This window comes from Heterodontus francisci, chromosome 20, assembly GCF_036365525.1.
Source record: "Heterodontus francisci isolate sHetFra1 chromosome 20, sHetFra1.hap1, whole genome shotgun sequence".
NCBI lineage: Eukaryota > Metazoa > Chordata > Chondrichthyes > Heterodontiformes > Heterodontidae > Heterodontus > Heterodontus francisci.
The window spans coordinates 32,801,404-32,829,209 of NC_090390.1; the positions used below are offsets into that span (position 1 = coordinate 32,801,404).

General features: G+C 44.2%; 1 protein-coding gene across 1 annotated transcript in view; it reads right to left on the reverse strand.

The window, feature by feature from the left end:
• The window catches only part of acta2 (actin alpha 2, smooth muscle), a 49,061-nt gene extending 40,284 nt beyond the window's left edge, over nt 1–8,777 (reverse strand). The window contains exon 1 of the mRNA XM_068052546.1: nt 8,756–8,777. The gene's annotated coding sequence lies outside the window, so the exon portion shown is untranslated. The remainder of the gene's footprint in view (nt 1–8,755) is intronic.
• Nucleotides 8,778–27,806: the final 19,029 nt, after the last annotated feature.

Sequence of the window (27,806 nt, forward strand, 5' to 3'; positions counted from 1 at the left end):
CTTTGATGGCCACCGATCTGTACGGGGCCCCCCGATCCAGTGATCTTCTCCCCCTCCTCTCAACCCTCCGGGCTGCCCACCCATTGATGACCACCCCAATTGCCAATTTTTCCGGCCGCCCATCTATGTCCGCCTGACCCCTAATCATTCGCTCGTCCCTCTATGCTCCCTGGCTACGACCTGGTGCCACGTATCTACCCGCTTGACAGCCAGCCTGACTGTCTGTAGCCAGGAAACAGATTCCAATAATGGTAATCAGGTCCTGTTGTTAAATATGGAAGGACCTGGGGGAAACCCACTAAACTGGCCCCGCATCCCCCACTCCCTCCCTGTGAATATTGAGGCCATTGTGTCTGACCTGGCTCTTTCCCAGAGTAATCCAAAACTAATCCCACTGTCCTGCACTTTCCTCATAACCCGGTTTCTTCCTGTGCTTCAAATGTTTGTCTACTCTTCCATTAAAAGCTGCAAAGGTCTTTTTTTAGAATTAATTCTCAGGATGTGGATTTCACTGGAATGCTTGGTCATCCCTGGTTGCCCTTAGAAAATGGCAGTTGTCTTTCTTCATAATCACAGGAGTCTGTGTGGTGAAGGTTCTCCTCTAATGTTGCCTCAACTACTCCCTGTGACAAAGCATTCCAGATTTTAACAGCTCTCTGCATAAAGAAATTGCTCCTAACCACTCTCTCCCATCATATTAGTGAAACCCTTCTGAGGCTTTCATGTGTGTATATTACATTAAGAGCCTTGTCCATGCCTTGTTATCCAAACCAAATTGATGTTTTATGTTTCTTTTAAATTTAGCAGATAAAACATAATATTGCAGTGGTACAATATTCCTGGTTTTGGAACATTTGGGGCAGAATAACCTACAATTGTGAAAAAAAGAGATTTAAAAATTTGTGACACTGAGAGAAAAGTCTTGCGGAATTGATAGATTTTGATAGCATTCTCTGTTCAAAATATAGACTGCTACCTGCCTTCTAAGGAAATTTGGGAGTTGTAGAACAGCAAAACATGCCATTCATACTCTTTTCACCAAGTCCCAGATTGGGGAGAGATCTCTTCAATTGTTGTACAATTGCTGAAAATAGAGACATATTGTCAAAGCTTTTTGTCTTGCACTCATCAGGACAATCCTCAAGAATACCAATGCAAGGGAAAACAACAACTTTATACTGTATGAGAAGAGAGTCCTGATTGGTTAGCAAGTGAACTCTGATTGGTAGAGGCGTTGCCATAGAGAATGCACCAGTTTATTGTGACTGACAGTTAACTGCCAAGCTTCGTTTGAAATTTAAACCAGGCAGCTTAACTCTGACTGGTCAAGGCATTGCCCTGAGGAATGAACCAGCAAATGACGGTCACTTATTTTGTTTAGCTGAAACAAGCGCAATGTTTTTACATGCTCTTTCTGCCTGCAAAGAACAAGGCCCTGTGCATTAATATATGTAGCTTCCAGTACATGCAAATATGCCACACTATGAGCCCTACTGATAATCTTAAATTGGTTGTCAGCGTAATTCTTAGAATACTGCAAATCATTTAGCAAATATTGTCCAATCGTGGAATCACATCTAATGTTGGACACTGTGTGCTGAGTTTCGCAAGCATAGGCTGGTTGGGTACGGCCTGTAGCTTCCCCGTTGTGAACAGTGGAAGGGACATGTTGTTTGATACGATCTGCCAGTCTTTGGGACGTACAGCCTATATCGTTAGCATCACACTGGCATCGAAATTTATATATCACATTATTCATTTGTGTGATAGGCAGGATATCTTTTTGGCTTGATGGCAGCATCCTGTTAGTAATGAACACCACACGTGTTGCTACTGATTAGTAGCAGTGTGAAACAGCTAGCTTTACCTGTTGCTCAAATTTTTGGGATACATTACCCTTCGAGGGTAATTTGATATCAACTGGGTACTTTTCAGGGACGAAAATAATGGCCTTCGGCCTGTTCACAAGTTTGCGCGATATACAGTGAGAAATGATCTGATCAGGGTAGCCAGTGTCACGCAGGATGTGTTTGATTGGCCCTATTTCGGCATCAAGCTTGCATTGTGAGCAAATGGCTCGGGACCTATTTATGAGATTGCCAAGTTCTGTACAACCAAAAGACTATTTGTTGTATAATTAGTAGTTGACCTTGCTCGACAAATAAAACTATAGTAACTTCGGCACATTTTGGCCAGATGGTTGGAAAAGGCTCCATACATCTTGCCTCCAGTTGTTGTATAGCTACCAATTCCAATTTGCTAAACTTCTCTGTCCACGGCACGGCCAAGCTCAAACACTTGTGGAGAATCATAAGCACAAGTCCATATCCTTTCACAATAGTGTTCTGCTCCTCCACAAAGCCAGGCTGCAAATTTTTATTCACAAAAATTATTGGTACTAAAAGGTTAACATAGTCAAATAACTCGAACATCAGTCAAGTTTCATTCATGAACATTGACTACTGCTTTTTAAGATTCAATTGTATTTAAACTCAATTTTTGCAGCCAAGATTGTCCACTGAGGAATGTGTTTTGGCAAACTGCCAGTTTCAGGAAGCACAGTGTGCCTGGTGAGATAACTTGTTGATGGCCCAGGTGAAATAAAACATTGCAATGGATTTTTCTTCATGGGGAAGTTGTTAGTTTAACCAAAATGTTCCTGAGAACGAGGCGAAGAATCCTGCTTGAGTAATAGTTGTGAAAGAAGGTGAGTTAAGGTTGTAGAGGTGGAGGAGGTTACAGAGATAGAGAGGGGTGAGGCCATGGAGAGATTTGAAAACAAGGATGAGAATTGTAAAATTTTACAAGCTCAGTCTTCCCACCCCAAAGATTAAAGTGTCCCCAGAATATGGGACTGGGTTAACGTTGTCAGCAGCTGGTGTCTGTAAGTCCCATTGCACTTCCAGTGCCAGTGCAAAGATCTTGGAATTTCAGGCTTGATGTGCTGAGTAATTAAAATGTGATCAGTTCCACATACTCATAAAATCAGTGGGTTAATTTATGTTGTATAGTTAAAGGAAGGAGTGAGGATACTAGGTTTGAAACTGGGACTTGCTTTATTTTAATCAATGTCTGCTTTGTTCATCCCATTAACTTGTCAGGGTCGAATGCACTGTTCATGTAGATTAGAGGACGGGAGTTTAAAGGTTGAATCAGCAAATATGAGAAATGCAACAAGTTTTTGAAGAGAAATTGAAGAAATTAACAGATAAAAGTTAAATCTCTTGCGGTTATACATTTTGTTTGCTAATTTTAATTTAAAAAGTAGATGTGCTTATAAAATAAGCTTTGCCCCCACATCAATGTTTTGCTAGAATTAACAAATGAAGTCAAATATAACCCGTGGATCAAGAAATTCAGGTGTGAACAATTTTTGGGTGTGTAGCGTGGGGTCGGGGAATGGGGGCAGGAGGTGGGGGAGTGCTGGGCTCAATCCCTGTGCCTGAATGCTGAGACCCATGGCTCCCCAGATATATGGCCTCAGTCCTTATTATAATGAAGCTGTCTTGGCCTCATAGCCCCCGCCCCAGCACAGAGCAGTGGAAAATCAGGCCATTATTAATGTACATGTGAGGTAAGTGGATTCAGGGATTGGGGGCTGGGAGAACAGGGGTAGGGACCTAGAGATCAGGCATCAAGGCTGGAAAATTGGGGGTTGGGGGATCAGGAGTCAAGAGATGAATTTCCCCCCTGCCATGGTTGACTGGACTCTTGACCATGTCCATTCCATCCCACGCACCACTGCTCTCATCTCTTCCTCTCTCTCCCAGAACCATGATAGGGTTACCCTTGTCCTCACCTTCCACCCCAGCAGCTTCCGTGTTCAGCGGATCATCCTATGCCATTTCTGCCACCTCCAGCATGATTCCCACCACCAAACACATCTTCCTCTCCCCTTTCAGAATTCTGAAGGGACCATTCCCTCCACGACATTCTAGCCCACTCCTGGTTACCCCAACATCTCCTCCCTTTCCTATGACACCTTTCCATTCACGAGCAGGAGCTGCAACACCTGCCCTATTAACTCCTCCCTTCTCACTTTTAAGGTGCCAAACACTCTTTTCAGGTGAAATGGCTATTTACTTGGACTTCTTTCAATTTAGTATATGGTTTTCGTTGCTCACGATGTGGTCTCCTCTACATTGGGAAATCTAAATGTAGACAGGGTGACCGCTTTGCGGAACACCTCCTTTCAGTCCGCAAGCATGACTCTAAGCCTCCAGTTGCCTGATATTTTAATTCTCCACCTTGCTTCCACTCTGACCTTTCTGTCCTTGGCCTGCTACAGTGTTCCAATGAAGTGCAACACAAGCCCGAGGAACAGCACCTCATCTTTCAACTGGGTGCTTTACAGCCTTCAGGACTCAATATTGAGATCAACAATTTTAGATCATAACTTCTGACCTCATTTTGTTTCCTTTTTTTTTGTCTGACTTTTTTCCTCTCGTGTTTCTCTCTTTTTTCTTTTTTTTTTGCTTTCATGATCCTGCCATTCACACCTCCCCTAGACACATTTTTTGTTTCTTTACTTGTCCCATCACCATTGCCCTTGGCTTTGTACCATGAACCTTTTGTCATATAATCTCTCCTGTCTTCCACCCTATCACAGATCTTCCTTTTTGTCCATTTTTCACCACCTCCCCCAACCCCCCACTTCCAGTGCATTAAACATATTACATTTCCAATTTTTCCCAGCTTTGATGAAAGGTCATTGACCTGAAACATTGGCCAGAATTTTATGGCCCCCAAACGAGCAGACTTTTTAAAAATTCATTTGTGGGATGTGGGTGTCGCTGGCTGGGCCAGCATTTATTGCCCATCGCTAATTGCCCTTGAACTGAGTGGCTTGCTGGGCCATTTCAAGAATCAACCACATTGCTGTGGGTCTGGAGTCACATGTAGGCCGGACCAGGTAAGGACTTCTTTCCCTAAAGGACATTAGTTTTTTACAACAATCGAGAATGGTTTCATGGTCACCGTTAGACTAGCTTTTTAATTCCAAGATTAATTGAATTAAAATTTCACTATCTGCTGTGGTGGGATTCGAATCCATGTCCCCAGAGCCTTAGCCTGGGTCTCTGAGTTATTAGTCCAGTGACATTACCACTATGCCACCGCCTCCCCTGGTGGGAGCATAAAATTGAGTGAGGAGGCAGGGGGGCCATTCCCAAGCCCCTCTCATACCCGCTGCAATTTTACACAGGCCGGCAGCAGCGAGAAATGGCCCGCTCACCCCAGGCCAATTAAGGCTCAAGTGGCCAATTAACTGCCACTTAAGGGCCTCCTCCCGCTGCTGGAAGGCAAAAGCCTCAAGAACTTCGCCTGGTAAAACCAGGTGGCCTCCTTGCGGGCTGGGGGGACTGGGAGGAGATGGGGCCCTCCTGATCAGGCACCCTGTGCCTCATGGAGGGCAGCCCCTGAAGCCCCAACTGCCCCCAACGCACAACACTCCCCCGCACCCCCCAAACAACCCTCCTCCATGCCTCGCCAGGGCCCGGCCGATTTTCCCTGGTAAGGCCCTAAAATCTTCCAGGGCCATCCTTCACCTTGCTTGAGATGGCTAGGTGTAGTCCCAGCAGTGGCCACCGCTCCCAGTGGCGTTGCTGGCACTAAGAACTGCCGGCCCGCTGATTGGCTGGCAGCTCCATTAGATGAGCCTTCCTGCGTAAAGGAGGTGGAAGTCCTGCCCAAGACCAATTAAAGGCCTGGGGAGCAAAAAATCACAGCCTGGCTCCCCAGGCCCGACTTTTCAGCTGGTGGGCAGAGCCTCCCGACCAACAAAAAATTCTGGCCATTAACTCTGTTTCTCTCTGCCAGATGCTGCCAGAATTGCTGAGTATTTCAAATATTTACTATTTTTATTTCAAATTTCCAGCATCCACAGAATTTTGCTCTTGTCTTGTGTCAAGAGATGGAGGGTCGAGGCAGGGAGATCGGGGGTTGAGGCATGGAAACTGTGGTGGGGGGAATCAGGATCAGGGAGTGGAGCCAGGAGATTGGGAGTCGGGCGATTGGGAATCAAGGTTGGGAAATCGGGAGGGGGAAGAGGCGTGTGAATCAGAGCCAGGGATTGGGTCCGGGAGTTAGAGATTTGGGAGATTGGGGCTTGAGGCAGAAAGATCAGGCATTTGTGCTGAGAGTTCGGGGATTGGGGCTGCGACATCTGGAGTCAGAAGTTGGGGTTGGGACATTGGGATTTGAGGTTGGGATATTAGGGATATCAGAGTGAGGTGGACTCGGGTCAAGTGTTGGAACCGAGAGATTAGGGGCTGAAGTGGGGGGAGGCAGCATGGGGGAGGAGGGTGCAGTGGTTATCAGTTCCTTTAATGTGGAGTGGGAAAGAGTACTCCTATTCTTCCCAGCTCCACATTCAGGTAAGTTACTTACCCACTTTGTTGCAGGCAATCCTTAGGTCTGCTTTCCCTGCATGCAGTAAACTAATTTTGGAGGAGGGATCTAAAGTATGAGTTAGGCCCCTTATTTGCATATATAAAGGGACTAAAATTTGCTTCCTACATGGGTGCAGGACATCTCTTGTTTGTTCTTACCTAATTTGGTGGGCGTGCTACCTCCAGCAGGAATTCTGTGCCACCATATTTGAACTCTAGTAGTCAAAGTAGTGCCCAGAAAATGGGCGCTGCATGGACCAATTTCTAGGCCCTGATATTTAATTCTATCACATTATGCAGAGTTAGTATTTTGCACTATAAGCTTAAAACAAAAATAAAACAAACTTATCCTCAAAGGTAATATGAACTCTGTTTAAGATTCCTGAACCATAAAATGTATGAATCTCCCAAAAGTCATCTCGACACCAATGTATTCAAAAGGCTTGAACTATCCTCAAGATCCAGGCCTATGCACATGAAGTAACCTTTTTGTTCAGCCCACCAAAACCATTAGACTTCTGTTGCCTGGATCCTTGTTAAATTATATTTACAAAGTCAAAATAAATGAAGCAATGTAAAAATAGATACAGAGTGAATAAGCCTAAGAAAACTCAGAGTTTACATTCTGTTTGGACTAGAATGGGAAACAACTACTGCAGTCCTTAAAAAGTCAACTTGTTCATTCACCACCTTACAAGAAAGTATGTACAAAGCAGAGCACGGAGCATCTAATACTGAACCCCATATCCAAAAGGACTTGCTTCAGCAAGTCTACGCCCAGTTAGAATAAATATCATGAGTGCAAAGCAAAGTAAGTCCTGATTCCTGAATCACATCTAAGGCTTAATAACTTGATCGAGTTCATATGGATTATTTTCAGGAATTTGACTACTGTTAATAAGAAGTTCAAAATCTTACTCAGGGCAGGTGATGGAATATCATCTTTGGTAGAGGTTGGGTAATAAATGGTTTTAAATCCTGGGAGGAATTCTCCGTATGAATACTAAACAGTCCCTGCAAAGTGGAACTGGCCTTATAATTCCTGGAAAAGCTGGATGGAAGTCCTGCTGTATCCAGTTATACCAACTGACAGATTACATGTCAGCATTAGCCTTATATGGATGGTTAACCTAGGTGAGAGTAAAGCAGTTCTCATCCTGGTTAAGTAATATGGTTATCCAAAAAAGAAATGTAATTGTATTTGTTACACTCCAAAAATCTGCTTGATCTTGAAGCTGCAGCTCATTCTGCTGGAGATCCTTTAGGCCATGTCCATTCACCCTTCTTTTCCATTAGTAGTCACACCTTAGTGCACTACCTTTCTGGCAAGTGATGACCATCTACAAAACGTGTAGTAATGATCACTATCCCATCTTGGGTAAAAAAACTGCTGTTTGCGTGCTCTGCAGAAGCTAGCTCAAACATATCAAGCAGCCTATAGACTATGAGTAATCTATAAACATTTCCCTGTAAGGGATAATGCAGATCTGTTCATCAGGGGAGTGCCTATTCTGACGTGATTGAGTCTGCAGCTGTGGGGCTCAAGTGCTTTTCCGTATGTTGTGAAATTGGTCTAAAAAAGAATTGATTTCAATGATGGTGTTAAAGTGATCCTAAAGCTGCTTGAAGCCGAGCAATAGGCTTGTTCACTGTCTAACCAGGGAATCCTGCCAGAAAAGCTATCCACATTTACAAAGAATTGATTGGGTTAATACTAGCAAGTACTGAATTGAACAGAATATTTATATTACATGCAATCTACTCACAAAGTTCAAAGCTGGCAAGCCTTATCGTCAGTTCATTGACATCGCTCTAATTAAACAATCTCCATTTCCTAAAAATCACCCTTTTGAGTCAGAATAACCTTCCCTTAGAATTCCCTTTATGGTTCAAATGGAATAATCAATCAGTTACTTTCAATTATGAAATAGAAACATAGATACAACAACTATAAACACAAAAGAGCACAGCTCAAATCGCTTCCTAAATAAGTGAATGATAGCCTTGCCCTAAAGAGTATAGTTCTCAGATTAAAATCATCTCCTTCCATATATGCATCATATAAGGAATGCATCAGTGCTGATGACTTAATCTGTAAACAAAATCCAAGGAATTAAAATCATTTCTGACATTCTCTTCCTTATTTAGCCATTATAGTGCAAAGAATGCACAGGCTCAGGAATTCAAGAGTTGCACAATTTGAGTTATACACAGGCAGCTATCTTGAAAAGACCTCTCTGTATCCAGCATAAAAACATTTTCGAAAGTTGCAATCTTCTAATGTTAAAAGGTCTGAGTAAGCAGCCTTACCTAAATTGGAAGAGCAGGAGCCCCACTTAGAACATTAACAGTATAAAGGTACTAACCGCAAGGGTTAAAAGTTCTGGTGAAGAGTTAGTAATTTACGACTGCAATTGTAGCCACTACTTAGGATCGCAGCAGAATCTTCATTAAAAAAAAATCCTAAGTGTGATTATATTTTCCATAAATAGACATGTGAAAGCTTTGGCAACATCAGCCCTGTTAAGAAAGAACTCTAGGTTCCAGAGAACTTTACTCACAGAACTGGCCAATGTCTGCTTCCAAAACAAATATGTACACTTCATCCTCAATGTGAAAAAAAGCAGTTTATAATTTTTACTTGATAGCAGAAATCAGCTGTTCTTCATACTTAGTAGCTTTATCGTGAAGGCAGGACATGACTAGCTGTTAAACAAAATAGAGCTCTGCAACATTGATATGGTTTCCTCTTATGTTGCAGAAGGCTCATCACAAAGCCCCAATTTCCAGGATTTATCAAATGTTACCAGTTGATCTCCCATGGCACTGCTCAGGGATATGCTGGGGTCCTCAGCACAGATACTGGTCTAGAAATGAATGGTGAGGTCGAAAACACCACTATTGAGCTTAATTTTAATAGAGGTGACCAGGCATTACAACCTATTGGCAAAGACTAGAGAAGAGTGGGGAAAAATTGGGCCCTTGCAAGCATCGCAGCGACCCTTAGATAGATGGGTCTGAAAGTCTAGTGGGGTCTGGGTGTGGGTGGGGCAATGCAGGATCAGGGATCAGGAGCTACGGCGATTGGGAGGGTGTTTAAACGTATTGTTGGAGGGGCACAGTTAGTTACCTTCTTTCATGTAGGCAATCCCTGTCCCTGCTTTCCCTGAGTGTAGCTTGCAATGGTGCTGCCTGCCTCGGGGCAAAGCAATGTTGGACAGGGGGGCCTCAAGCAGGTTTTAGGCCCCTTATTTGTATATGTGAAAGACCTAACGCATCAGGCATTGGGTAAAGGAGTCCTCTTGTTTGTCCCTATCCAATATGGCAGGCGGTGCACTTCCAGCTTGTCATTTTGGGGCCATTGGTCTCTGCACAGCACTTGAAAAAAGGATGTTGCACAATACAATTTCTAGGCTACGATGTTTAGCTACTAAAGTGGCCTGTCCCTGTCAGACCACTTCTAAGTCTACTTGTGGGGAAGTAGTCAAAATGTGGTCACCCTGAGGCCAATTCACAGCTAATTAAAGTTAATATTAAAAGTTTCTATTGATGGCACTTATAGAATCATAGAATGGTTACAGCACAAAAGAAGGCCATTTGGCCCATCGTGTCCATGCCAGCTCTCTGCAAGGGTAACTCCTCTAATCCCACTCCCCTGCTTTATCCCTGTAGCCATGCAAATTTTTTCTCCTCAGATAAATATCCGATTCTTTTTTGAAAGCTGCGATTGAATCTGCCTTCACCACACTCTCAGGCAGTGCATTCCAGATCCTAAACACTCGCTGTGTAAAATGTTTTTCCTCATGTTGCTGTTGCTTCTTTTGCCAACCACCTTAAATTGGTGTCCTCTGGTTCTTGACCCTTCCTTCAACGGGAACAGTTTCTCCCTATCTACTGTCCAGGCACCTCATGATTTTGAATGCCTCTGTCAAAGATCCTCTTAATTTTCGCTTCTTCAAGGAAAGCAGCCCAGCTTCTCCAATCTCTCCATGTAACTGATGTTCCTCATTCCTGGAACCACTCTCGTAAATCTTTTCTACACCCTCTCTAATACCTTCACATCCTTCCGAATGTGTGGTGCCCAGAATTGGACACAATACTCCAGTTGAGGCTGAACCAGTGCTTTATACAGTAAAAGAAAAGCAAAATGCTGCAGATGCTGGAAATGTCAAATAAAAACAGAAAGTGCTGGAAATACTCAGCAGGTCTGGCAGCATCTGTGGAGAGAGAAGCAGAGTTAACGTTTCATGTCAGTGACCCATCATCAGAACAGTTCTGATGAAAGGCCACAGACCTGAAACATTAACTCTGCTTCTCTCTCCACAGATGCTGCCAGACCTGCTGAGTGTTTCCAGCACTCTTTATATTTCAATGTTTTATACGGCTCATCATAACTTCCTGCTTTTGTACTCTATACTCCTATTTATAAAGCCCGGGATCCCATATGCTCTATTAACTGCTTTCTCAACCTCCCCTGCCACCCACTTTAGAATTGTATCCTTTATTTTATATTGCCTCTCCTCATTCTTCCTACCAAAATGAATTACTTCACACTTATCTGAATTAAATTTCATCGGCTACTTGTCTGCCCATTCCACCAACCTGTCTATGTCCTCTTGAAGTTTATCACTATCCTCCTCAGAGTTCATAATGCTTCCAACTTTTGTGTCATTCACAAATTTTGAAATTGTGCCCTGTACACTTAAGTCTAGGTCATTAATATATATCAAGAAAAGCAATGGTCCTACCACTGACCCCTGGGGAACGCCCCAATAAACCTTCCTCCAGTCCAAAAACAAGCATTCACTACTACTCTCTGTTTCCTCCCACTCAGCTAACTTTGTATCCATGCAGCCACTGTCCCTTTTATTCCATGGGCTTTGACTCTGCTGACAAGCCTTTTATATGGCATTTTTCAAACGCCTTTTGGAAGATCATGTACCCCACACCAATTGCATTACCTTGATCAACCCTCTCTGTTACCTCATCAAAAACTCAAGCAGTTAGTTAAACATGATTTGCCCTTGAAAAATCCATGCTGGCTTTCCTTAATTAATCCATATTTGTCCAAGTGACTGTTAATTTTGTCCCGAATTATTGGCTGGAATTTTACCAGCCCCTTCGCAATGTGCTTGGAAGCAGGAAGGCTGGCAAAATGGCACGGGAAGGTGTCATGGGCTGATGTCCGTAGTCTTCTCACTGTCATGCCATTTTTCCAGCAGCAGGAAATCTGGCAGACGTGCTGCCCAGTGGGAGCCCAATTGAGACACTTAAGTAGCTAATTAAGGGCCTCTTCCCACCTCCATGGGTGGCCTGCCATCTTGTGGAGAGACCATGGAATGGAATCTGGCAGCCTCCCAGTGGGCTCTGGAGAGGCAGTCTACTTTTTGGATACTCCATGGCCCATGGAGGGGCCTCCCCCCGGCTTCTCCTGTGGGAACGATGTCGCTGGCCCTAAGAGACACCCCCTCCCCCACCTGCCGATCGCCAGGTCCTGCCTGCCTGTCTCTGACATCCACAGAACCAACTTACCTGTCTATGATGGTAAACTGCCATCAATGCACCTTCATCCTGCAGGTGCAGCCCCAACAATGGCCAACCCTCGCAGTGGCGCTGCTGAAGTTGCTGAACTGTCAGCCCTCTGTTTGAGCCAGCAGCTCTTAGGGACAGGTCGCTATCCTTAATAGGGACAGGAGCCTCGGCAGTGGCCACTTAATTGGCCACTGCTGGGAAGTTGCCTCTCTGGGTCCCACTGCCAGCCTAAGCATGGTTGTCTCCTGCTTTCAGCCCTGGCGGCAGGTCCTCAGCTGTTCTGGTAAAATTCAGCCCATTGTTTCTAAAAGCTTTCCCACCACCACGGTTAAACTGAATGGCCTGTAGTTGCTGGGCTTGTCCTTCCACCCTTTTTTGAACAAAGGTGTAATATTTCCAATTTTCAAGTCCTCTGGCATCACACTTGTCTCTAAGGAGGATTGGAAGATTACGGTTAGTACCTCTGCAATTTCCACTCTTACTTCCCTCAGTATCATCGGATGCATCTCATCTGGTCCTAATGACTTATCAACTTTAAGTATATCCAGCCTATCTAATCTAGCCTTTTTTTCAATTTTTAGCCCATCCAGTGTGTTAACTACTTTCTCTTTTATCACCTTCTTCCTTGGTAAAGACAAATGCAAAGTACTCATTTAGTACCTCAGCCATGTCCCCTGTCTCCATTTATAAATCCATTTTTTGGTCCCTAATTGGCTTCACTCCTTTTACCACCTTTTTATTATTTATATGCCGATAGAAGACCTTTGGATTCCCTTTTATGTTAGCTGCTAGCCTCTGCTGATACTCTCTATTTGCTTCTCTTATTTCACTTTCACTTCCCCTCTGATCTTTCTATACTCAGCCTGGCTCTCACTTGTATTATCAACCTGACATTTGTCATGTACACCCTTTCTCCGGGGAGACCCTGCCTCCGCTGGGCCTGGGGAGCCACGCTGGGATTGTTTGCTCCCTAGGCTCTCAATTGGCCTTGGGCAGGGTTACTGCTCCCAGCCAATAGGAGGAAGAGGGACGTTGGCCCCAGAAAGCTGGTAAGTTTTTGGGGCCTTGCCAGGGACAATCAGCTGGGCCCCGACGAGGCAAGGGGGGGATTTGGTTCGGGGCGATGGGGCGGGGAGGGAGTGTTGTGCAGTGGGGGCAGTTGGGGCGTTGTGGGGGGTGGGGACTCCGTGGGGCACAGGGTGCCTGATCAGGAGGGGTCCCGCCAGCTCACAAGTAGACTGCCAGGTTTTGCACTCATCATAAACTCTACCCCCTCTCTACCCTTTACACTATTACTATCTCAGTCTTTATTAGGATAATTAAAGTCCCCCATTAAAACTATAAGTCTTGCACCTCTCTGTAATTTCTTGGCAGTTGCTTGGCTACTTTGCTTGAAGAGGTGCCAATTTATCGCAAGGCTAGAGAAGTCAACAGGAAATGATCGACATTCTTTTTCTTTTCATACACAATCCCCTCAGATCGTTCAATGGTGTTTGATGTAAAACCCAAAGTGTGAGATATACATCTCAATATTTTTAAAATATATGAGCCAATCGTCCATGGGAATGCTCACATTAATTTGGAGGTTACAATGTTTTATAGCCACAGGAATATTTTATGCACAATATAAAGATATACAGTAACTGAATAAGTCAAATTATTGAACTTGGTGCAAGGAGGCGTGGTTACCTGATGGCCAGGAACAGGCAGGTAAAGATGAGCTGGGAATGCTCCAGAGCACCCTAATGGTCAGCAATGGGTGGCAGTGCATTGAGGTGGAACTGGTTGTTTCAGGTCGTGTCCCAAATGCAAGGTCCCAAGCCTTTGACAGAGGTTAGGCTGCAGGGGGCAAAGTTTAGTTTTAAATTTTTAGAATCATAGAAAGTTTAAGGCACAGAAAGAGGCGACTTGGTCCATCGTGTCTGTGCCAGCTGAAAAACGAACGACCTATTCTAATCCCACCTTCCAGCATTTGGTCCCTGGCCCTGCAGATTACAACACTTAGCGTGCATATTCAGACTCATTTTGAATGAATTGAGGGTTTCTGCCTCAACTACCCTTTCAGGCAGTGAGTTCCAGACCCCCACCACCCTCTGAGTGAAAAAGATTTTCCTCATCTCTCCTCTAATTTTTCTACCAATCACTTTAAATCTATGCCCCCTCGTCACTGACCTCTCTGCTAAGGTGACTAGACCCTTCACCTCCACTCTATCCAGGCCCTCAAAATTTTGTACATTTCAATCAGATCTCCCCTCAACCATCTCGGTTCCAAGGAGAACAACCCCAGCCTATCCAATCTTTCCTCATAGCTGCATTTTTCCAGTCCTGGCAACATAATTGTAAATCTCCTCTGTACCCTCTCTAGTGCAATTACATCCTTTCTGTAATGAGGTGACCAGAACTGCACACAGTACTCAAGTTATGGCCTAACCAGTGAGTTATACAGTTCCAGCATAACCTCCCTGCTCTTGTATTCTATACCTCAGCTAATAAAGGAAAGGATTCCATATGCCTTCTTAACCACCTTATCGACCTGTCCTGCTGCCTTCAGGGATCTGTGGACTTTCACTCCCCTACATTTCTCAGTATTTTCCCATTTATCGTGTATTCCTTTGCCTTGTTTGACCTCCCCAAATGCATCATCTCACACTTCTCCAAGTTGAATTCCATTTGCCACTTTTCTTCCCATCTGACCAGACCATCAATAATTTCCTGCAACCTACAGCTATCCTCCTCACTATCGACCATACACCCAATCCTTGTGTCGTCTGCAACCTTCTTGATCATGCCTCCTACATTCACTACTCTCTCCTTAGTTATCCTCTTACTCTTAATATGTTGATAAAACATCTTTGGGTTCACCTTGATTTTGCTTGCCAATATCCTTTCATGCCCTCTCTTTGCTTTCCGAATTTCCTTTTTGATTTCACCTCTCCACTTTCTATACTCCTCTCGGCTTTCTGCAGTATTTAGTTCTCGGTGTCGGACATAAGCTTTCAATTTCTGCCTTATCTTACCCTGTAGGCTCATTGACATCCATGGGGCTCTAGATTTGTCCCTCTCACCCTTTTTCTTTGTGGGAACATGTTTACTCTGAACCCCTTGAATCTCCCCTTTGAATGCTGCTCTGTTCTGACACTGATTCACCTTCAAGGAGCTGTTTCCAGTCCACTTTTGCTAAATCACTCCTCAGTTTAGTAAGATTAGCCTTGCCTCAACTGAGAACTCTAACTCCTGTTCTATCTCTGTCCTTTTCCATAATTGTGTTAAAACTGACTGAATTATGGTCACTATCACCAAAGTGCTCTTGCACTGCCACTCCTTGCACCTGCCCATCTTCATTTCTTAAAACTAAGTCTAAAACTGCGCCCTCTCTTGTTGGACTTGCTACATACTGGGCAAAAATGTTCTCCTGAATGCACCTCAAGAATTCTGATCCCTCAATTCCTTTCACACTGAAACTATCCCAGTTAATATTAGGGTAGTTAAAATCCCCTACTATTACTGCCCTGGCATGTGTGGCCAATTTTATCAGTAAGCCAAAATATTTGTTTGCTTTTTTTTGTTTCCCATGTTAGTTAAGCTAAATATTCTGTTTTTTAAAAGCTGTGTATAGTTGCCACGGTGAGGAAAAAAATGGCAGATGATGTTTCAGGAAATATTTTGAGTGATTTGATTGGTTCACTTTCCTAAGAAAATTGCACGTAGCTGAATTAGAATTCATAAATTTGAATTAGAATTAAAGAATGTACATATAAGCAATCAAGTGGAAGGGATATGAATTCAGCTGGGACAGTTTGAGTATGAGCTACTGTTATGTAAGTGCATCACAAAGATTTGCCTAATGTGGGCATGACAGAGTGTGTTGTTAGAATGTAATACACAGATAGTGTGATGCAAGAAGTGTGACAGACTGGAAATGAGTGCTAGATGCCAATGGTGCAGGGAGCCATTGACTGTACACACATGGCACTGTGGACCCCACATTTCAATGGGGTGGTGTACTGTAACTGCAAGGTGTACCACTCCATTAACATGCTGTTGATGTGCAACTATGCACAGAACATCATGTTGGCGAATGCCTGTTATCCTGGCAGCAGTCATGATGCTTTCATCCAGCGCCAGTCAGCCGTTCCCACCATCTTCGAGCCACCACAATGAACCAGTGGTGGCTGCTTGGCGACAAAGGCTACCTGCTCTACACTTCCCTCCACCACCTGACCACACGTGGACAGGGCACGTACAATCAGAGCCATGCTGTGACCAGGAATGACCCAGAAGCAAACCATGGGCATCCTGAATACAATGGTTCCACTGCCTGGAACGTTCAGGGGAAGTGCTACATTACTCAGCAGAGCATGTCTCCAAATTCATGGTGGTCTGCTGTATGTTTAGTTTAGTTTTTAGTTTAGAGATACAGCACTGAAACAGGCCCTTCGGCCCACCGAGTCTGTGCCGACCATCAACCACCCATTTATACTAATCCTACACTAATTCCATATTCCTACCACATCCCCACCTGTCCCTATATTCCCCTACCACCTACCTATACTAGGGGCAATTTATAATGGCCAATTAACCTATCAACCAGCAAGTCTTTGGCATGTGGGAGGAAACCGGAGCACCTGGAGGAAACCCACGCAGACACAGGGCGAACTTGCAAACTCCACACAGGCAGTACCCAGAATTGAACCCGGGTCGCTGGAGCTGTGAGGCTGTGGTGCTAACCACTGCGCCACTGTGCTACCCATCCATGGGTATGCTCACGAGGAAGTAGCCCTTGGGACCAGGCCTTTGGAGGGAGCCTGGGGAAGAGGAAAAGGAGGACAAAGCAGAAGAGGAGGAGGAAGAAGAAGGGGAAGAGCAAGATGCGGAGGAAGAAGAGGAGATATTCGGGACCCCTTCGCTCTGGATGGGCTGTCTGTGAGTGGCTAATCAGACTTCAATTCTCCTAAAAATACTTCTGCATTACCACTGCTCCACAATTCCCCATCTTTCAAGCCCTCTGCTATGGACCATCACAGCATCCCCCTCTTGGCCAAAATACTGGAATAAAAGATACCACAAAAAAAATTCCATAATAACCTTATCCAACAACATTTCCAATAGTATATACAAACTGAACTATTCACCCTCGTGCATTCCCTTAATGCCTGTCTTCTGTGGGCCTTTGCCTGGTCTAGTACTCCTATGCTGTGTTACCCCAGTGGCTGCAGCATGCTGGTGGAAAGCTGCTGACTTTCACTGGGGGTGATCACAGATGGCCTTGCAGGATGTCCTCGAGCAACTCTGGGCCTTGAGAGCCTGGCTTCAGACCGCACCTTCTCGGCAAGCATGGCAGCAGTCTGGGCTGGCAGGCTGAGGGGCATCAGCAGGGGATCTGGTGGTGTGGCAGCAGTGGGAGCATGAATGCTGTCTTCCTGAGAGAAGACAGCAGGTTTGTGTACCATGGAGACACCGGCAGTCCCCCAGGGCGGTACCTCAGCAATCCTAGTAATCTGTTGGAGGACAGATTGCTGGACTGCTGCGAAAGCCTGCAAGCCCCATGATGGCAGCAGTCTCAGCCTGCTGGGCAACAAACATTGATCTCATGTCCTCAGTCTGAGTTTCTGCTGCAGGACTGAGACATTGGGTGGCTTCTGCCTGTGCTACAGTGGAAGCTGAGACATCGGCCACCAGACACTGTATTATGGCTGGGCCTGCAAGGGCTATCATGGAGTTGGCCACCACTTCCACACTGGAAAAGATAAGCTCCAATATCTGCTCGATGCCCTCTGCCACATTGGAGTCAGACTCCTCCATGCACCTTGACTGTGACAGGAATTTGTCTGGCAGGCCTGCCATTGCATGAAGCATCTCTGTGTGCATCATCAGCATTCTCCTGTATGCTGCACCATCACAGTCCTCATCTGAGTCCTCTGCAGCTGAACTCATCTGCGACCTTGCTCTCTGGTCCGCTCCCTCTGGCCTGGCTGCAGCCCACTCGTGTCCAGTGACTCACCACATACGGATCCCAATTTGCTACTAGCCTCTGTGGTGCGTGCAGAGCCAATATTTGAGCTGGTGGCTGCAGCTGTCAGATCAAGTGATGCTGCCTTTTCATTAGATGTGTGCTCTTCGCTATATTTCAGAAAGCTTGTTGTTGAAGGATGATGCTGGAGCCAATCTTTACACAGTCTTACATTTATTGCATTGAATAAAAGGATTACAAACATGTAGCTCCTTACTCAAACCCTCACCAGTCACTGTAAGTGTCTCCTTATATGTGCTCAAGTAAGATTCCAATTAATACCCTCCACCTGCATATAATTAAACAATTGATATACAACTAACACTCTTGCTTGTGTGCTTCATCATGAGGGTGCTCTGGCTGGCCAGGTGGCAGGTCTTGGGTATCTGAAAGTAATAATGCAGAATGGGAGGGTTGGGTGAAGGAAGGGGGGCTGGGGTAGGGTGGGGAGGTGACATTGGGTGGAAAGCAGGAAGTTCAAGGTCACACCATCTGCAGTTTGCACTTCATTGGAGATTCCAGGATGAGGGTGAGGTGGGATTTGAGAAGGGGCATAAGGCAGGAACATGTTATTATCCTGGATGTTCTCAGCAATGCCAGTTGCAACAGTCTTTGTCACTGACAGCCCAAAAATTTGAAGCTCTGTCCCTACCAAGGGGCTCAGGAGATGTCAGTGGGCCAGACCCCCGTCAGTCCCCTGCTGTTGCCATCTGATATGTGCAAACTTGTCCTGCAAGAGAGAAAGAAGAGTGTCAGTGAGTTGCAAGATGTGCCTGTCATAGCTGAATAACTGGAAGTATGTCGAAGCTGCAAAACGTGGGTGTGAGGCTTGTGGAATTGGTAAGTGTGTGAGGGTGTGGTGGAGCATTTGCTAGAAATTGCTGATGGTTGAGTAATGGGAGTATGGTGCATTGAGCAGTGTGTGAGGTTGGTGGTACAGTGGGTAGGAGATGGCATTTGAAGATGCATTTGCTGACCTTGACCACTCTTGTGAGGCCTCCAGCTCTGTGACAGAGCACCTGGGAGCCCTCTCTCTGGCCTGCTGCTCCATCTATTAATTTTTATTTCTCTTATTCCCTCTCTGCAACACTCTTTGGTGCATTCCACCAGCTGTTGCAGCCAGAATGCACCTCCCCTTTAAGAGGTGAGCTGTAACTTGTGCTAGCCACACACACACACACACACCTAGCCCCTTGCTGAGCATGCAGCCACTCTTCCTTGTATTTCATGCCGGGCTGCATGCAACAACAAGGCTAATGAGCAGGGAGAATGAGGTTTGCACACTGCCTACCTCACCTTAAATGTGAGTGGGGTAATCATGCATTGCAATCTCCTTGTCCGAAAACTGACACAATCTAATTTTTAGCCCAGTGGGTCTTTATGGCATATTCTTGGGAAAATGACTAGTAATAAACAAAATCTTTGAGTTGGTAATGCTGGTACCACTTCAATCCATTGAAATCAATGGGTATTAAAACACAGTAAACTCTGACTTAGAATAAACATTGCCATCAGATACCCATTGCTTTGTACAGAAATATGGACAATTTTAGGATTTTCACCTGCACGCATTAGAAACTGGGTTGAAATGCTCAACACTGACAAAAGAACCAGCGAGAAGATGAGAAATGTTTTTACTCAGTGTGTGTTGTGATCTGGAATGCCCTATCAGAAAGGGTGGCAGAAGCAGGTTCAATGGTAACTTTCAAAAGAGAATTGGATACATACTTGGAAAGGAAACATTCTCAGGGTTATGGGGAAAGAGCAGAGCAGTGCGACTAATTGGATAGCTCAGCATCCACACAATGGGCTGAATGGCCTACTTCGGTGCGCTATTTTTCTATGATGCTATGAACACATTTTACATTAGACTCTTAAAGCCGGAAGAGGGGTGACTTTTCTCCCATATACCTGGGTTCAATCTGATTTCAGATTCTGGAAAAGTAAGGAAAATACACCTGGCTACTGTAATGCGTTCTGAACTGGAAGTCCACGGCCCTTAGGGGTCTGCAAGAGGTTTTAAGATGTCCGTCCATGGCTCCCTGTCTCCGCTGTGTAGACGATTTAAAATTGATTTAATGTCGACCCCTGAAGGTTACAGTATCAGGGTAGAGAGTTTTACCTTGAAACCACGAGTCACCGATTGACACCGGCACAATATCACTTTAAGCCCCAGTCACACACAGGATGTGAAGAACTGGAAACCACATCTTGGCCCTAGGGGCTCATGGTCATTGGTCCATCGTGCTGTCAACGTGATGGCATCCAGTCTCAGCAGGCACATAAGAACATAAGCAATTGGAGTAGGAGTAGGCCATTCAGCCCTTCGAGACTGCTCTGCCATTCAATGAGATCATGGCTGTTCTTCTACTTCAACACCATTTTCCTGCACTATCCCTGTATCCCTTGATGTTTTTAATATGTAGAAATCTATCGATCTCAGTCTTGAACATACTCAACAATTGAGCCTCCACTGCCCTCTGGGGCAGAGAATTCCAAAGATTCACCAGCCTCTGAGTGCATAAATTCCTCCTCATTTCAGTCCTAAATGGCCTGCCCCTTATTTTGAGACTGTGTCCCCTGGTTCTAGACTCCCCAGCCAGAGGAAACATCCTTCCTGCATCTAATCTGCCCAGCCCTGTAAGAATTTTGTACGTTTGAATGAGATCACTTCTCATTCTTCTAAACTCCAGAGAATAAAGGCCCAGTCTATTTAAACCTTCCTCATAGGATAATCCCTCCATTCCAGGAATTAGTTTGGTGAACCTTTGTTGCACTCCCTCTATGGTAAGAATATCTTTCCTAATGTAAGGAGACAAACTGCACACAATACTCCAGGTGTGGTCTCACCAAGGCTCTATATAATTGCAGTAAGACATCTTTACTCCTATACTCAAATCCTCTTGTAATAAAGGCCAACAGACCATTTGCCTTCTTAATTACTTGCTGTACCTGCTTTTGACTTACAGTGACTCATGAACAAGACACCCTCTGTTCTGCTCAGCTCATTAGTAATGGACAAGAGGAGAAGCGAGAGCTGGTAAGGCTGTCAACACCATTGGTCTCGTCAGCACTCTATGAGCACCAGTGACAATCTACCGACCTCAGTGACAGTTTACTAATGTCAAGTATGGAAGGAGCCATGATGAAATAAATAATGAAATGGAAGTATTATGAATTTAAAAAGTCAACTGCTAAATAAAACCACAAGAACATGAACACTTGTAACACAGTCAAAATAGAATAGGGGTTACGCGACCCCTCCTGAACTGGAAATCAACAAACATGACTGCAAAGGTGGAACTTATTAACCTCGTCTCAAATAACTCTGGGGAGAACCCCTTTGAAATTGAAAAGAGCATTGTTGCATATTAATGACTCTTATCGACGTGAATGAACTAACAAAGGGTTCTGAAGACAGACTGACTCACAGCTAATAGGTGTGAAGTAGCACCATGTTACCAGAATGGCTTCCATTCAGACATCAATCGATAGCCATGTTTATCATATCCTGGGCCATTGTGTGGTCACACCACAGGAGAGGGCCATATGTTTCCTAACAGAAACCCTAATGTAATGGGTTTTTATCTTAAAAAGGTAGCCCTCTGGAGAGAGAGAGAAGCGGGTCAAGCCAACACCTTCAGAAAGCAGTCCAGCCAGAAGCAGTGCAAGAGATCCAGCCAAGCAAGAACCCTGCAAAACAATAACTGAAGAACGATTATAGCAGATACATCACAAAAGTGACTTTAAGACTCTCCAACTGTGAAGGTAACAAAATCCACACCACCAGCTTTGTGCTGAGTTGTGACCACTAGAACTCAACAAGTTCAAGACTACAACACCTAGCCCTACACCTTTAAAAGAGATTATCTTCCTGAGAATATTCAACAGGCTTAGTGTAAACCACGAACAATTACATCACTTTGAACTTTAAACTACTTACCCCTTTCTATCTATTGATTGTGTATGCGTGTGAGTGACTATGTGTGTGGGTGAGGTTGGGACCATTTTGGGAATTGTGTAAAAATGAATTGTTATTTTTTTTAACCTACAAGAAAACCTATCATTTATCTGTTCATTTGACCCTAAAAATACACACACAGGGACTAACTCACCATTTTTAACAAAACGTGATTGCGGTCAGTTGAGAGGTGAACAGTGGGAAACACCCACAACCATTTCCAGTTGTCCTGGTTAACATCAGTGGCAGTTTATTAACCTTAGTATAACTCCACCAACCTCAGTGATGGTATAGTAATCTCAGTAACAGTCTATCAACTTCAGCAAAAGTGAGCCTGGATAAATTTTGAGCATGACATGCTTGTGTGCTTGTCAAAGATACCTTCACCTCGACAGAATTGTTGCTCAGCAGCAGCGACAAGCTTCATATTAAGTGAGTAAAATAAAAATAAGAATAAATATATATGCCTAATAGTATAACTACAAAAAAAGTACACGTGCTATTACAGGAGGGGGCTGTGAAATTTTTATGACACAGTAGGAGGCCTCAGAAGCATAAGTTTGAGAACTCTTGATCTAGCCCACATGGCTACTGTGTCTAATTTCAATTAATGCTGTAACTACTGGTGCTTCTGTTCCTTTACCTTTGCCGCAGATCTGGATCTCTTGCCTCCCTTCCCACCTCTCCCCGTCCTGTTCTCTTCTCTTTCCCTTCTTCCTTTGCCTCTCATAAGTTTCTTGATAAATGCTGTGACAAGCTTGCTCCTGACACTGCTTCTGACTTCGAGTTACCCAAATGCCTTATCCCCCATACCTGACGCCCTTCTCAACCACCATGCTCCTCTATCACAATTCCGGAAAGTTCCTCCGCATTCCTTTCTCCTCTTTATGCACCCCTTCCTGGTTCCCCCCATCACCCCTCCTTGTTCTCTGGATCCTTCTTCCCCTTCATTTCCCTCTAACCCCATCCCTTCTTCCAATTTCACCCCTTGCCCTGTTTTCACTATCCTTTCTGACGTTCCCATCCCTGACCCTGGATGATCAGCCCTCAGCAACGGTCTCAGATTCATCCCCTTACACCCCCACCTCAATTAATTTCAAGCTCAATATGATGCTGAGCTCTTCTTCTGCTGCCTTTGCCTCTGTGCCCACTTCTTTGGCCAGCAGCCTTCCCCCTGCATAGTGGACTCTTTTACCCATCTCCAGTATTCTCCCTCCACCTGGACCCCTCACTCTGGCCTCTTACTCTCTCTAGATCTTTTCATTTAGATCTGCCAACATATCAATTTCTGTACGTTCTGTATCACTCTAACCTATCTCCCTCAGAAATTGTTCTGCCAGGTTCAAACCTAACATTGCCATTAAACCTGTTGACAAAGTTGGTGCTGTTGTTGTTTAGTGAACAGACCTCTACCTAGCAGATGCTGAACACCAGCTCTCTGACACCTCCTCCTAACTCTCCCTGGACCATGATTCCACCACCGAACATCAAGCCATTGTTTCCAAGACCATCACTGATCTCATCTTTTCTGGAGATCTTTCCTCCATAGCATAGCCTCCAACCTCATAATTCCCCAACTCCAAACAGCCCACTTCTACTTTCTTCCCAGGATCCAGAAAAAGGATTGCCCTGTTAGACCTATTGTTTCAGTCTGTTCTTGCTCCCGGAGCTGATTTCTTCCCATCTCATCTCACTTTTTCCTCCACATATCCAGTTTCTTCCTACCTACTTCCAAGACTCTTCTGATGCCCTCTGTCACTTCAACAGTTTCCAGTTTCTTGGCCCTATTTGTCTCCTTTTCACCCTAGACTTTCAATCTCTCTACACTCCATCCCCAACCAAGGTGGTCTGAGGGCTCTCCACTTCTTCCTTGAATGGAGGCTCAACCAGTCCCCATTCACCTTCACCTGGCTGTATTTGTTCTCACATTGAGCAACTTCTCCATTAACTCCACTCACTTCCTCCAAGTAAAAAGTGTTAATATGGGAACCTGAATGAGTCCTAGCTATGCCTGCCTTTTTGTGCGATATGTGGAACATTCTTTGTTCCAGTCCTACTCAGGCCTCCTCCCTCAGTTCTTTTTGATGACTGTGCTGGTGCTATTTCCTGTTCTCACCACAAGCTGAAAAATTTCAGCAACTTTGCTTTCAATTTCTATCCTCCTCTCATCCTCACATGGTCCAACACTGGCTCTTCTCTTGCCTCCCTTGACTTCTCTGTCTCCATTTCTGGGGATAGGTTATCAACTAATATTCACTGTAAGCCCACTGACTCCATTTCCTTCCACTCTGCTTCCTGTAAGGACTCTATTCCATTCTCCAAGTTTCTCCGTCTGAGTTGCATCTGTTCTGATGATGCCACTTTTCATGCCAGTGCTTCCGATATCTTTTCTTTTATCCGTAACTGAGGATCCTCTTCCTCTATCATTGACAAGGCTCGCAACCATATCTGTTCCATTTCTCATACTTCTGCTCTCAACCCTTCCTCTTCCTCCCAGAAACATGATAACGTTCCCCTTGTTCTCACCTTCCAACCCACCAGCCTCCATATTCAACGAATCATCTTCTGCCATTTCCACCACTTCCAGTGTGATGCCACCACCAAATTTGTCTTCCACTTTCCCCTTACCTTTCAGCATTACATAGGGACTGTTCCCATAGTTGTTTACTTGGTATTGCTGCAGAAACTGATGCCAAATTATGTCATATAAACAACACAAAATAATAATGTCAGGAACCTGTGAGCAAAGGACTTGATTGTGCCATTAATATGAGGACAGAATGACACTGATGAAAATATTGTACATTTGTATCGGGTCCCTTGTTTGAAGAGTATCTCATGATGCATTCATATGTCATCTTCAGTGCCGCAGCTGCACTGTGATGTTGAAGTTGCTGTATAAACAGAGACTGAGGCCAGAATGATCAGAGTGGATGAGACTGGACACCTCCAAGTGAACTCCCCCACAGTGTTAATATGATCTTCCACAGCTTGAGTTCAGAAGTGCAGAATAGACCAAGGTCAAGTTGGAAATCTGACAATAAAACAGGAAAAAAAGTAGAAATTTAAGAAAAGTCTTTGAAGAATCGTTTGTCCCCTCCATGAAGTAATCCAAAAAAACTTTTCGATTGTCTATAAATTTAATATGACTGAAGTATGTGCCTGTGCTGTAACAATCTCACACATGTGTCTAGTGCAATCACATCAGTTATCTTCAAAGCCGTTGAAACTCAGAAGATTGGATCAGGTTTAGGAGGAGACAGAATAAATTGGCTGTCGAAATGGGAACTTTGGAGTGAATTGCTGCCAGTTTGCTCCTACATGTAAACTAGGGGTAGGAATTAAGGTTTTTGTAGCAGAGGGAGAAAAGTAGGGGCACAAGCCAGCAATGTGGCAGAGGTGGAAAAATACAGTCTCAGATGGACACTGACTACGTTTGGGGTAGAAAAGGTAGCTCAGGCTCAAGTAAAATGCTGAGGCCATGCAACATCTAGTTCAGCTGCAGCTGCCAGCTGAGTTGGTGGAGGGAGATGAGGCCAGAATTCTATTAGTGCTGTCGGGAATTAAAAGAGATGACATTGGTTCTGCTGATGAATGAGGAATCCTGATACCAGTAATATCCTTTTCTGATGAAATTTTGTTTAAGTTGAGTCTTAAATATATTAATAGAAAACTATTAAAGAGTGAGTTACTGAGGGAAGGCAGCAATATTAGCAAATATAACTGTTAACACAGGAAATGCAAAAAATAATTTAATTATAGTTATTATTAATTCAGTTTTGACACCATTTGTTCCATTTTCTTTAATAATGGACTGAAAAACTGTCCTGGCCAGTATTTATCCCTCATCCAACATCACTAGAAACAGAATTTATGGCACTGTTTGAATAAGACCAGGCGAGTTCTCCCCAGCATGCTGGCCAATATTTATCCCTCAACCAACATCACTAAAACAGAATATATGGCTATAATCACATTGCTGTTTGTGGGACTTTGTTGTGCACAAATTGGCTGCCATATTTCCTATATTACTACAGTGACGGCACTTCAAAAGTGGGGTTCAGTTAGCTCAAGCATGGTGCAGAAAGATACCAACAGCATTGGTTCGATCCCTATACTGGCTGTGGTCGCTCATGAAAGCTTGCCTCCTTGCCTTGCCCCATGCTTGAGGTGTGGTGCCCCTCAAGCTATATGTTATAAACTGTCTCTATCTAATGGAGAAGTGATGCCTTTGGGACTACAGCTGGAACAATCCCACTTCAAAAGTACTTCATTGGTTGTTCAAGGCACTATATAAATGCAAATTATTCATTTATGTGTTCATGATTATGCTATTTCTGGCTAAGGTTTCTTTCCAGCATAGGTTGAGGAGCTGAAGTTTACAAAACTGGAGTACTTATGTTCCATCAAATAATGTGAGGGTGTAATTATTGTGTTACAGCTTTACATGGGCATTATCCATTATGTGGGTGGATATAAGAACCCATATTAGAAAAAGTGCTTCCAATGGTTTTATATTGTTACGACCAGGTGAGAAAGGGGTCTAGGGATTCCCTCACAGCCTTTTCCTGTATTGACCATAACAGGATTTAATTTTTAAAACACTGTGTTTTTAGCTTTCTCTCAGTGAATTGCTCGCCAATTGTAATGGCAAAGAAATCAACCAGACAGGTTTTCTTAGATTTATACAAGAAAGGTGTAAGTTTATTAACCTTTCAACTCTAACTTGGTTACAACCACTAAAAATACACGATGCGACCGCACTAGCATGCATATGCAATAAACACACACGCAGAGACAGAAAAGGAAAAAGAATCAAGAGGAAATGTTTGAAGCAATAGCTGGAGTTCATTTACTGTCTTTTGAGTTTGATGTAAAGTCTTTGATTGCAGTTGGATCTTGCTATCTCGTTGAGGCCCAGTGCACACTTTCAAACTTGTTTTGATGGTTTTCTGTCTTCTTGAAATCCAGTTGCAGTTTTTTCTTTTCGTGAGAGAGAGAGAGAGAGAGACCTTCCTTCTCTTTTGTTTTCAAATTGCAGTCTGTGTTCAAACTGCTCTGTGAACACAATTCAAATCAAACCTGGGCCAGCAGGCCAGTCATGTGACTAGCTTTTTTTCCTGAAACAACCTGCCCAGTGAGTTTTGTGGATTCTTTCAATCTTAGTAGACATCCTCAGTAGGGGGGCTGGAATGCTGGCTTTCACGCAGTCAATGTCTTGTGATCAAAATCCATTTGGTTAATTGAATTAGGGAACAGTTCCATTGTCTTCTCCAGGCAACTGTCTCTTAGAATGCAAATGTTTCCAGCCAGTAAGAGTTTAAAATTAATGTTCCATATGACAAAATTAATATGCCTCATTCTTGGCAGGTGTGGCTTTCATCACACCTCCACATCCAGCAGGATGAAATGCAATTTTAGAAGAGCATATCATTAAAAGAGCATAGAAAGAAGAGTAAGTATAGGAAAACACACATGCATTTCTCTCATTCATTCAGAAATCCCAAAAATTGTTACTGCCTGTCTTTCCTTTGTAGCAGTGCTGCTTTAAACTACCTCTTTTCCCTCGAGGTGAGTCTAGCTCTGTGTTGCCCCAAAGCGGTTTGAAATTTCTTCACTATCAGCCTGCAATGGTTTGGGAATTTGCATCCCAGTAAACATGTGAGTTTTTGGGGAAGTTTTTCGGTTTGTACATTTTCATGACTGCCTAGGGTGTCTTTGTTCCTGTTGAGGTTTGCAGGGGGAGGGTTAGATTTAATTAGCCCTAGTGTGGAGTTCTGTTCATGGGAGTCAGTAATGGGTGGATCCACTCTGAGCTCTCTTTCAGTGCTTTGATAAGTCATGCAAGGGCTTTTCATCTTCGGGGATGGTTGGTTTCCTTTTCTCCTGACTGTGGGGGTGAATTCTTTGCTAA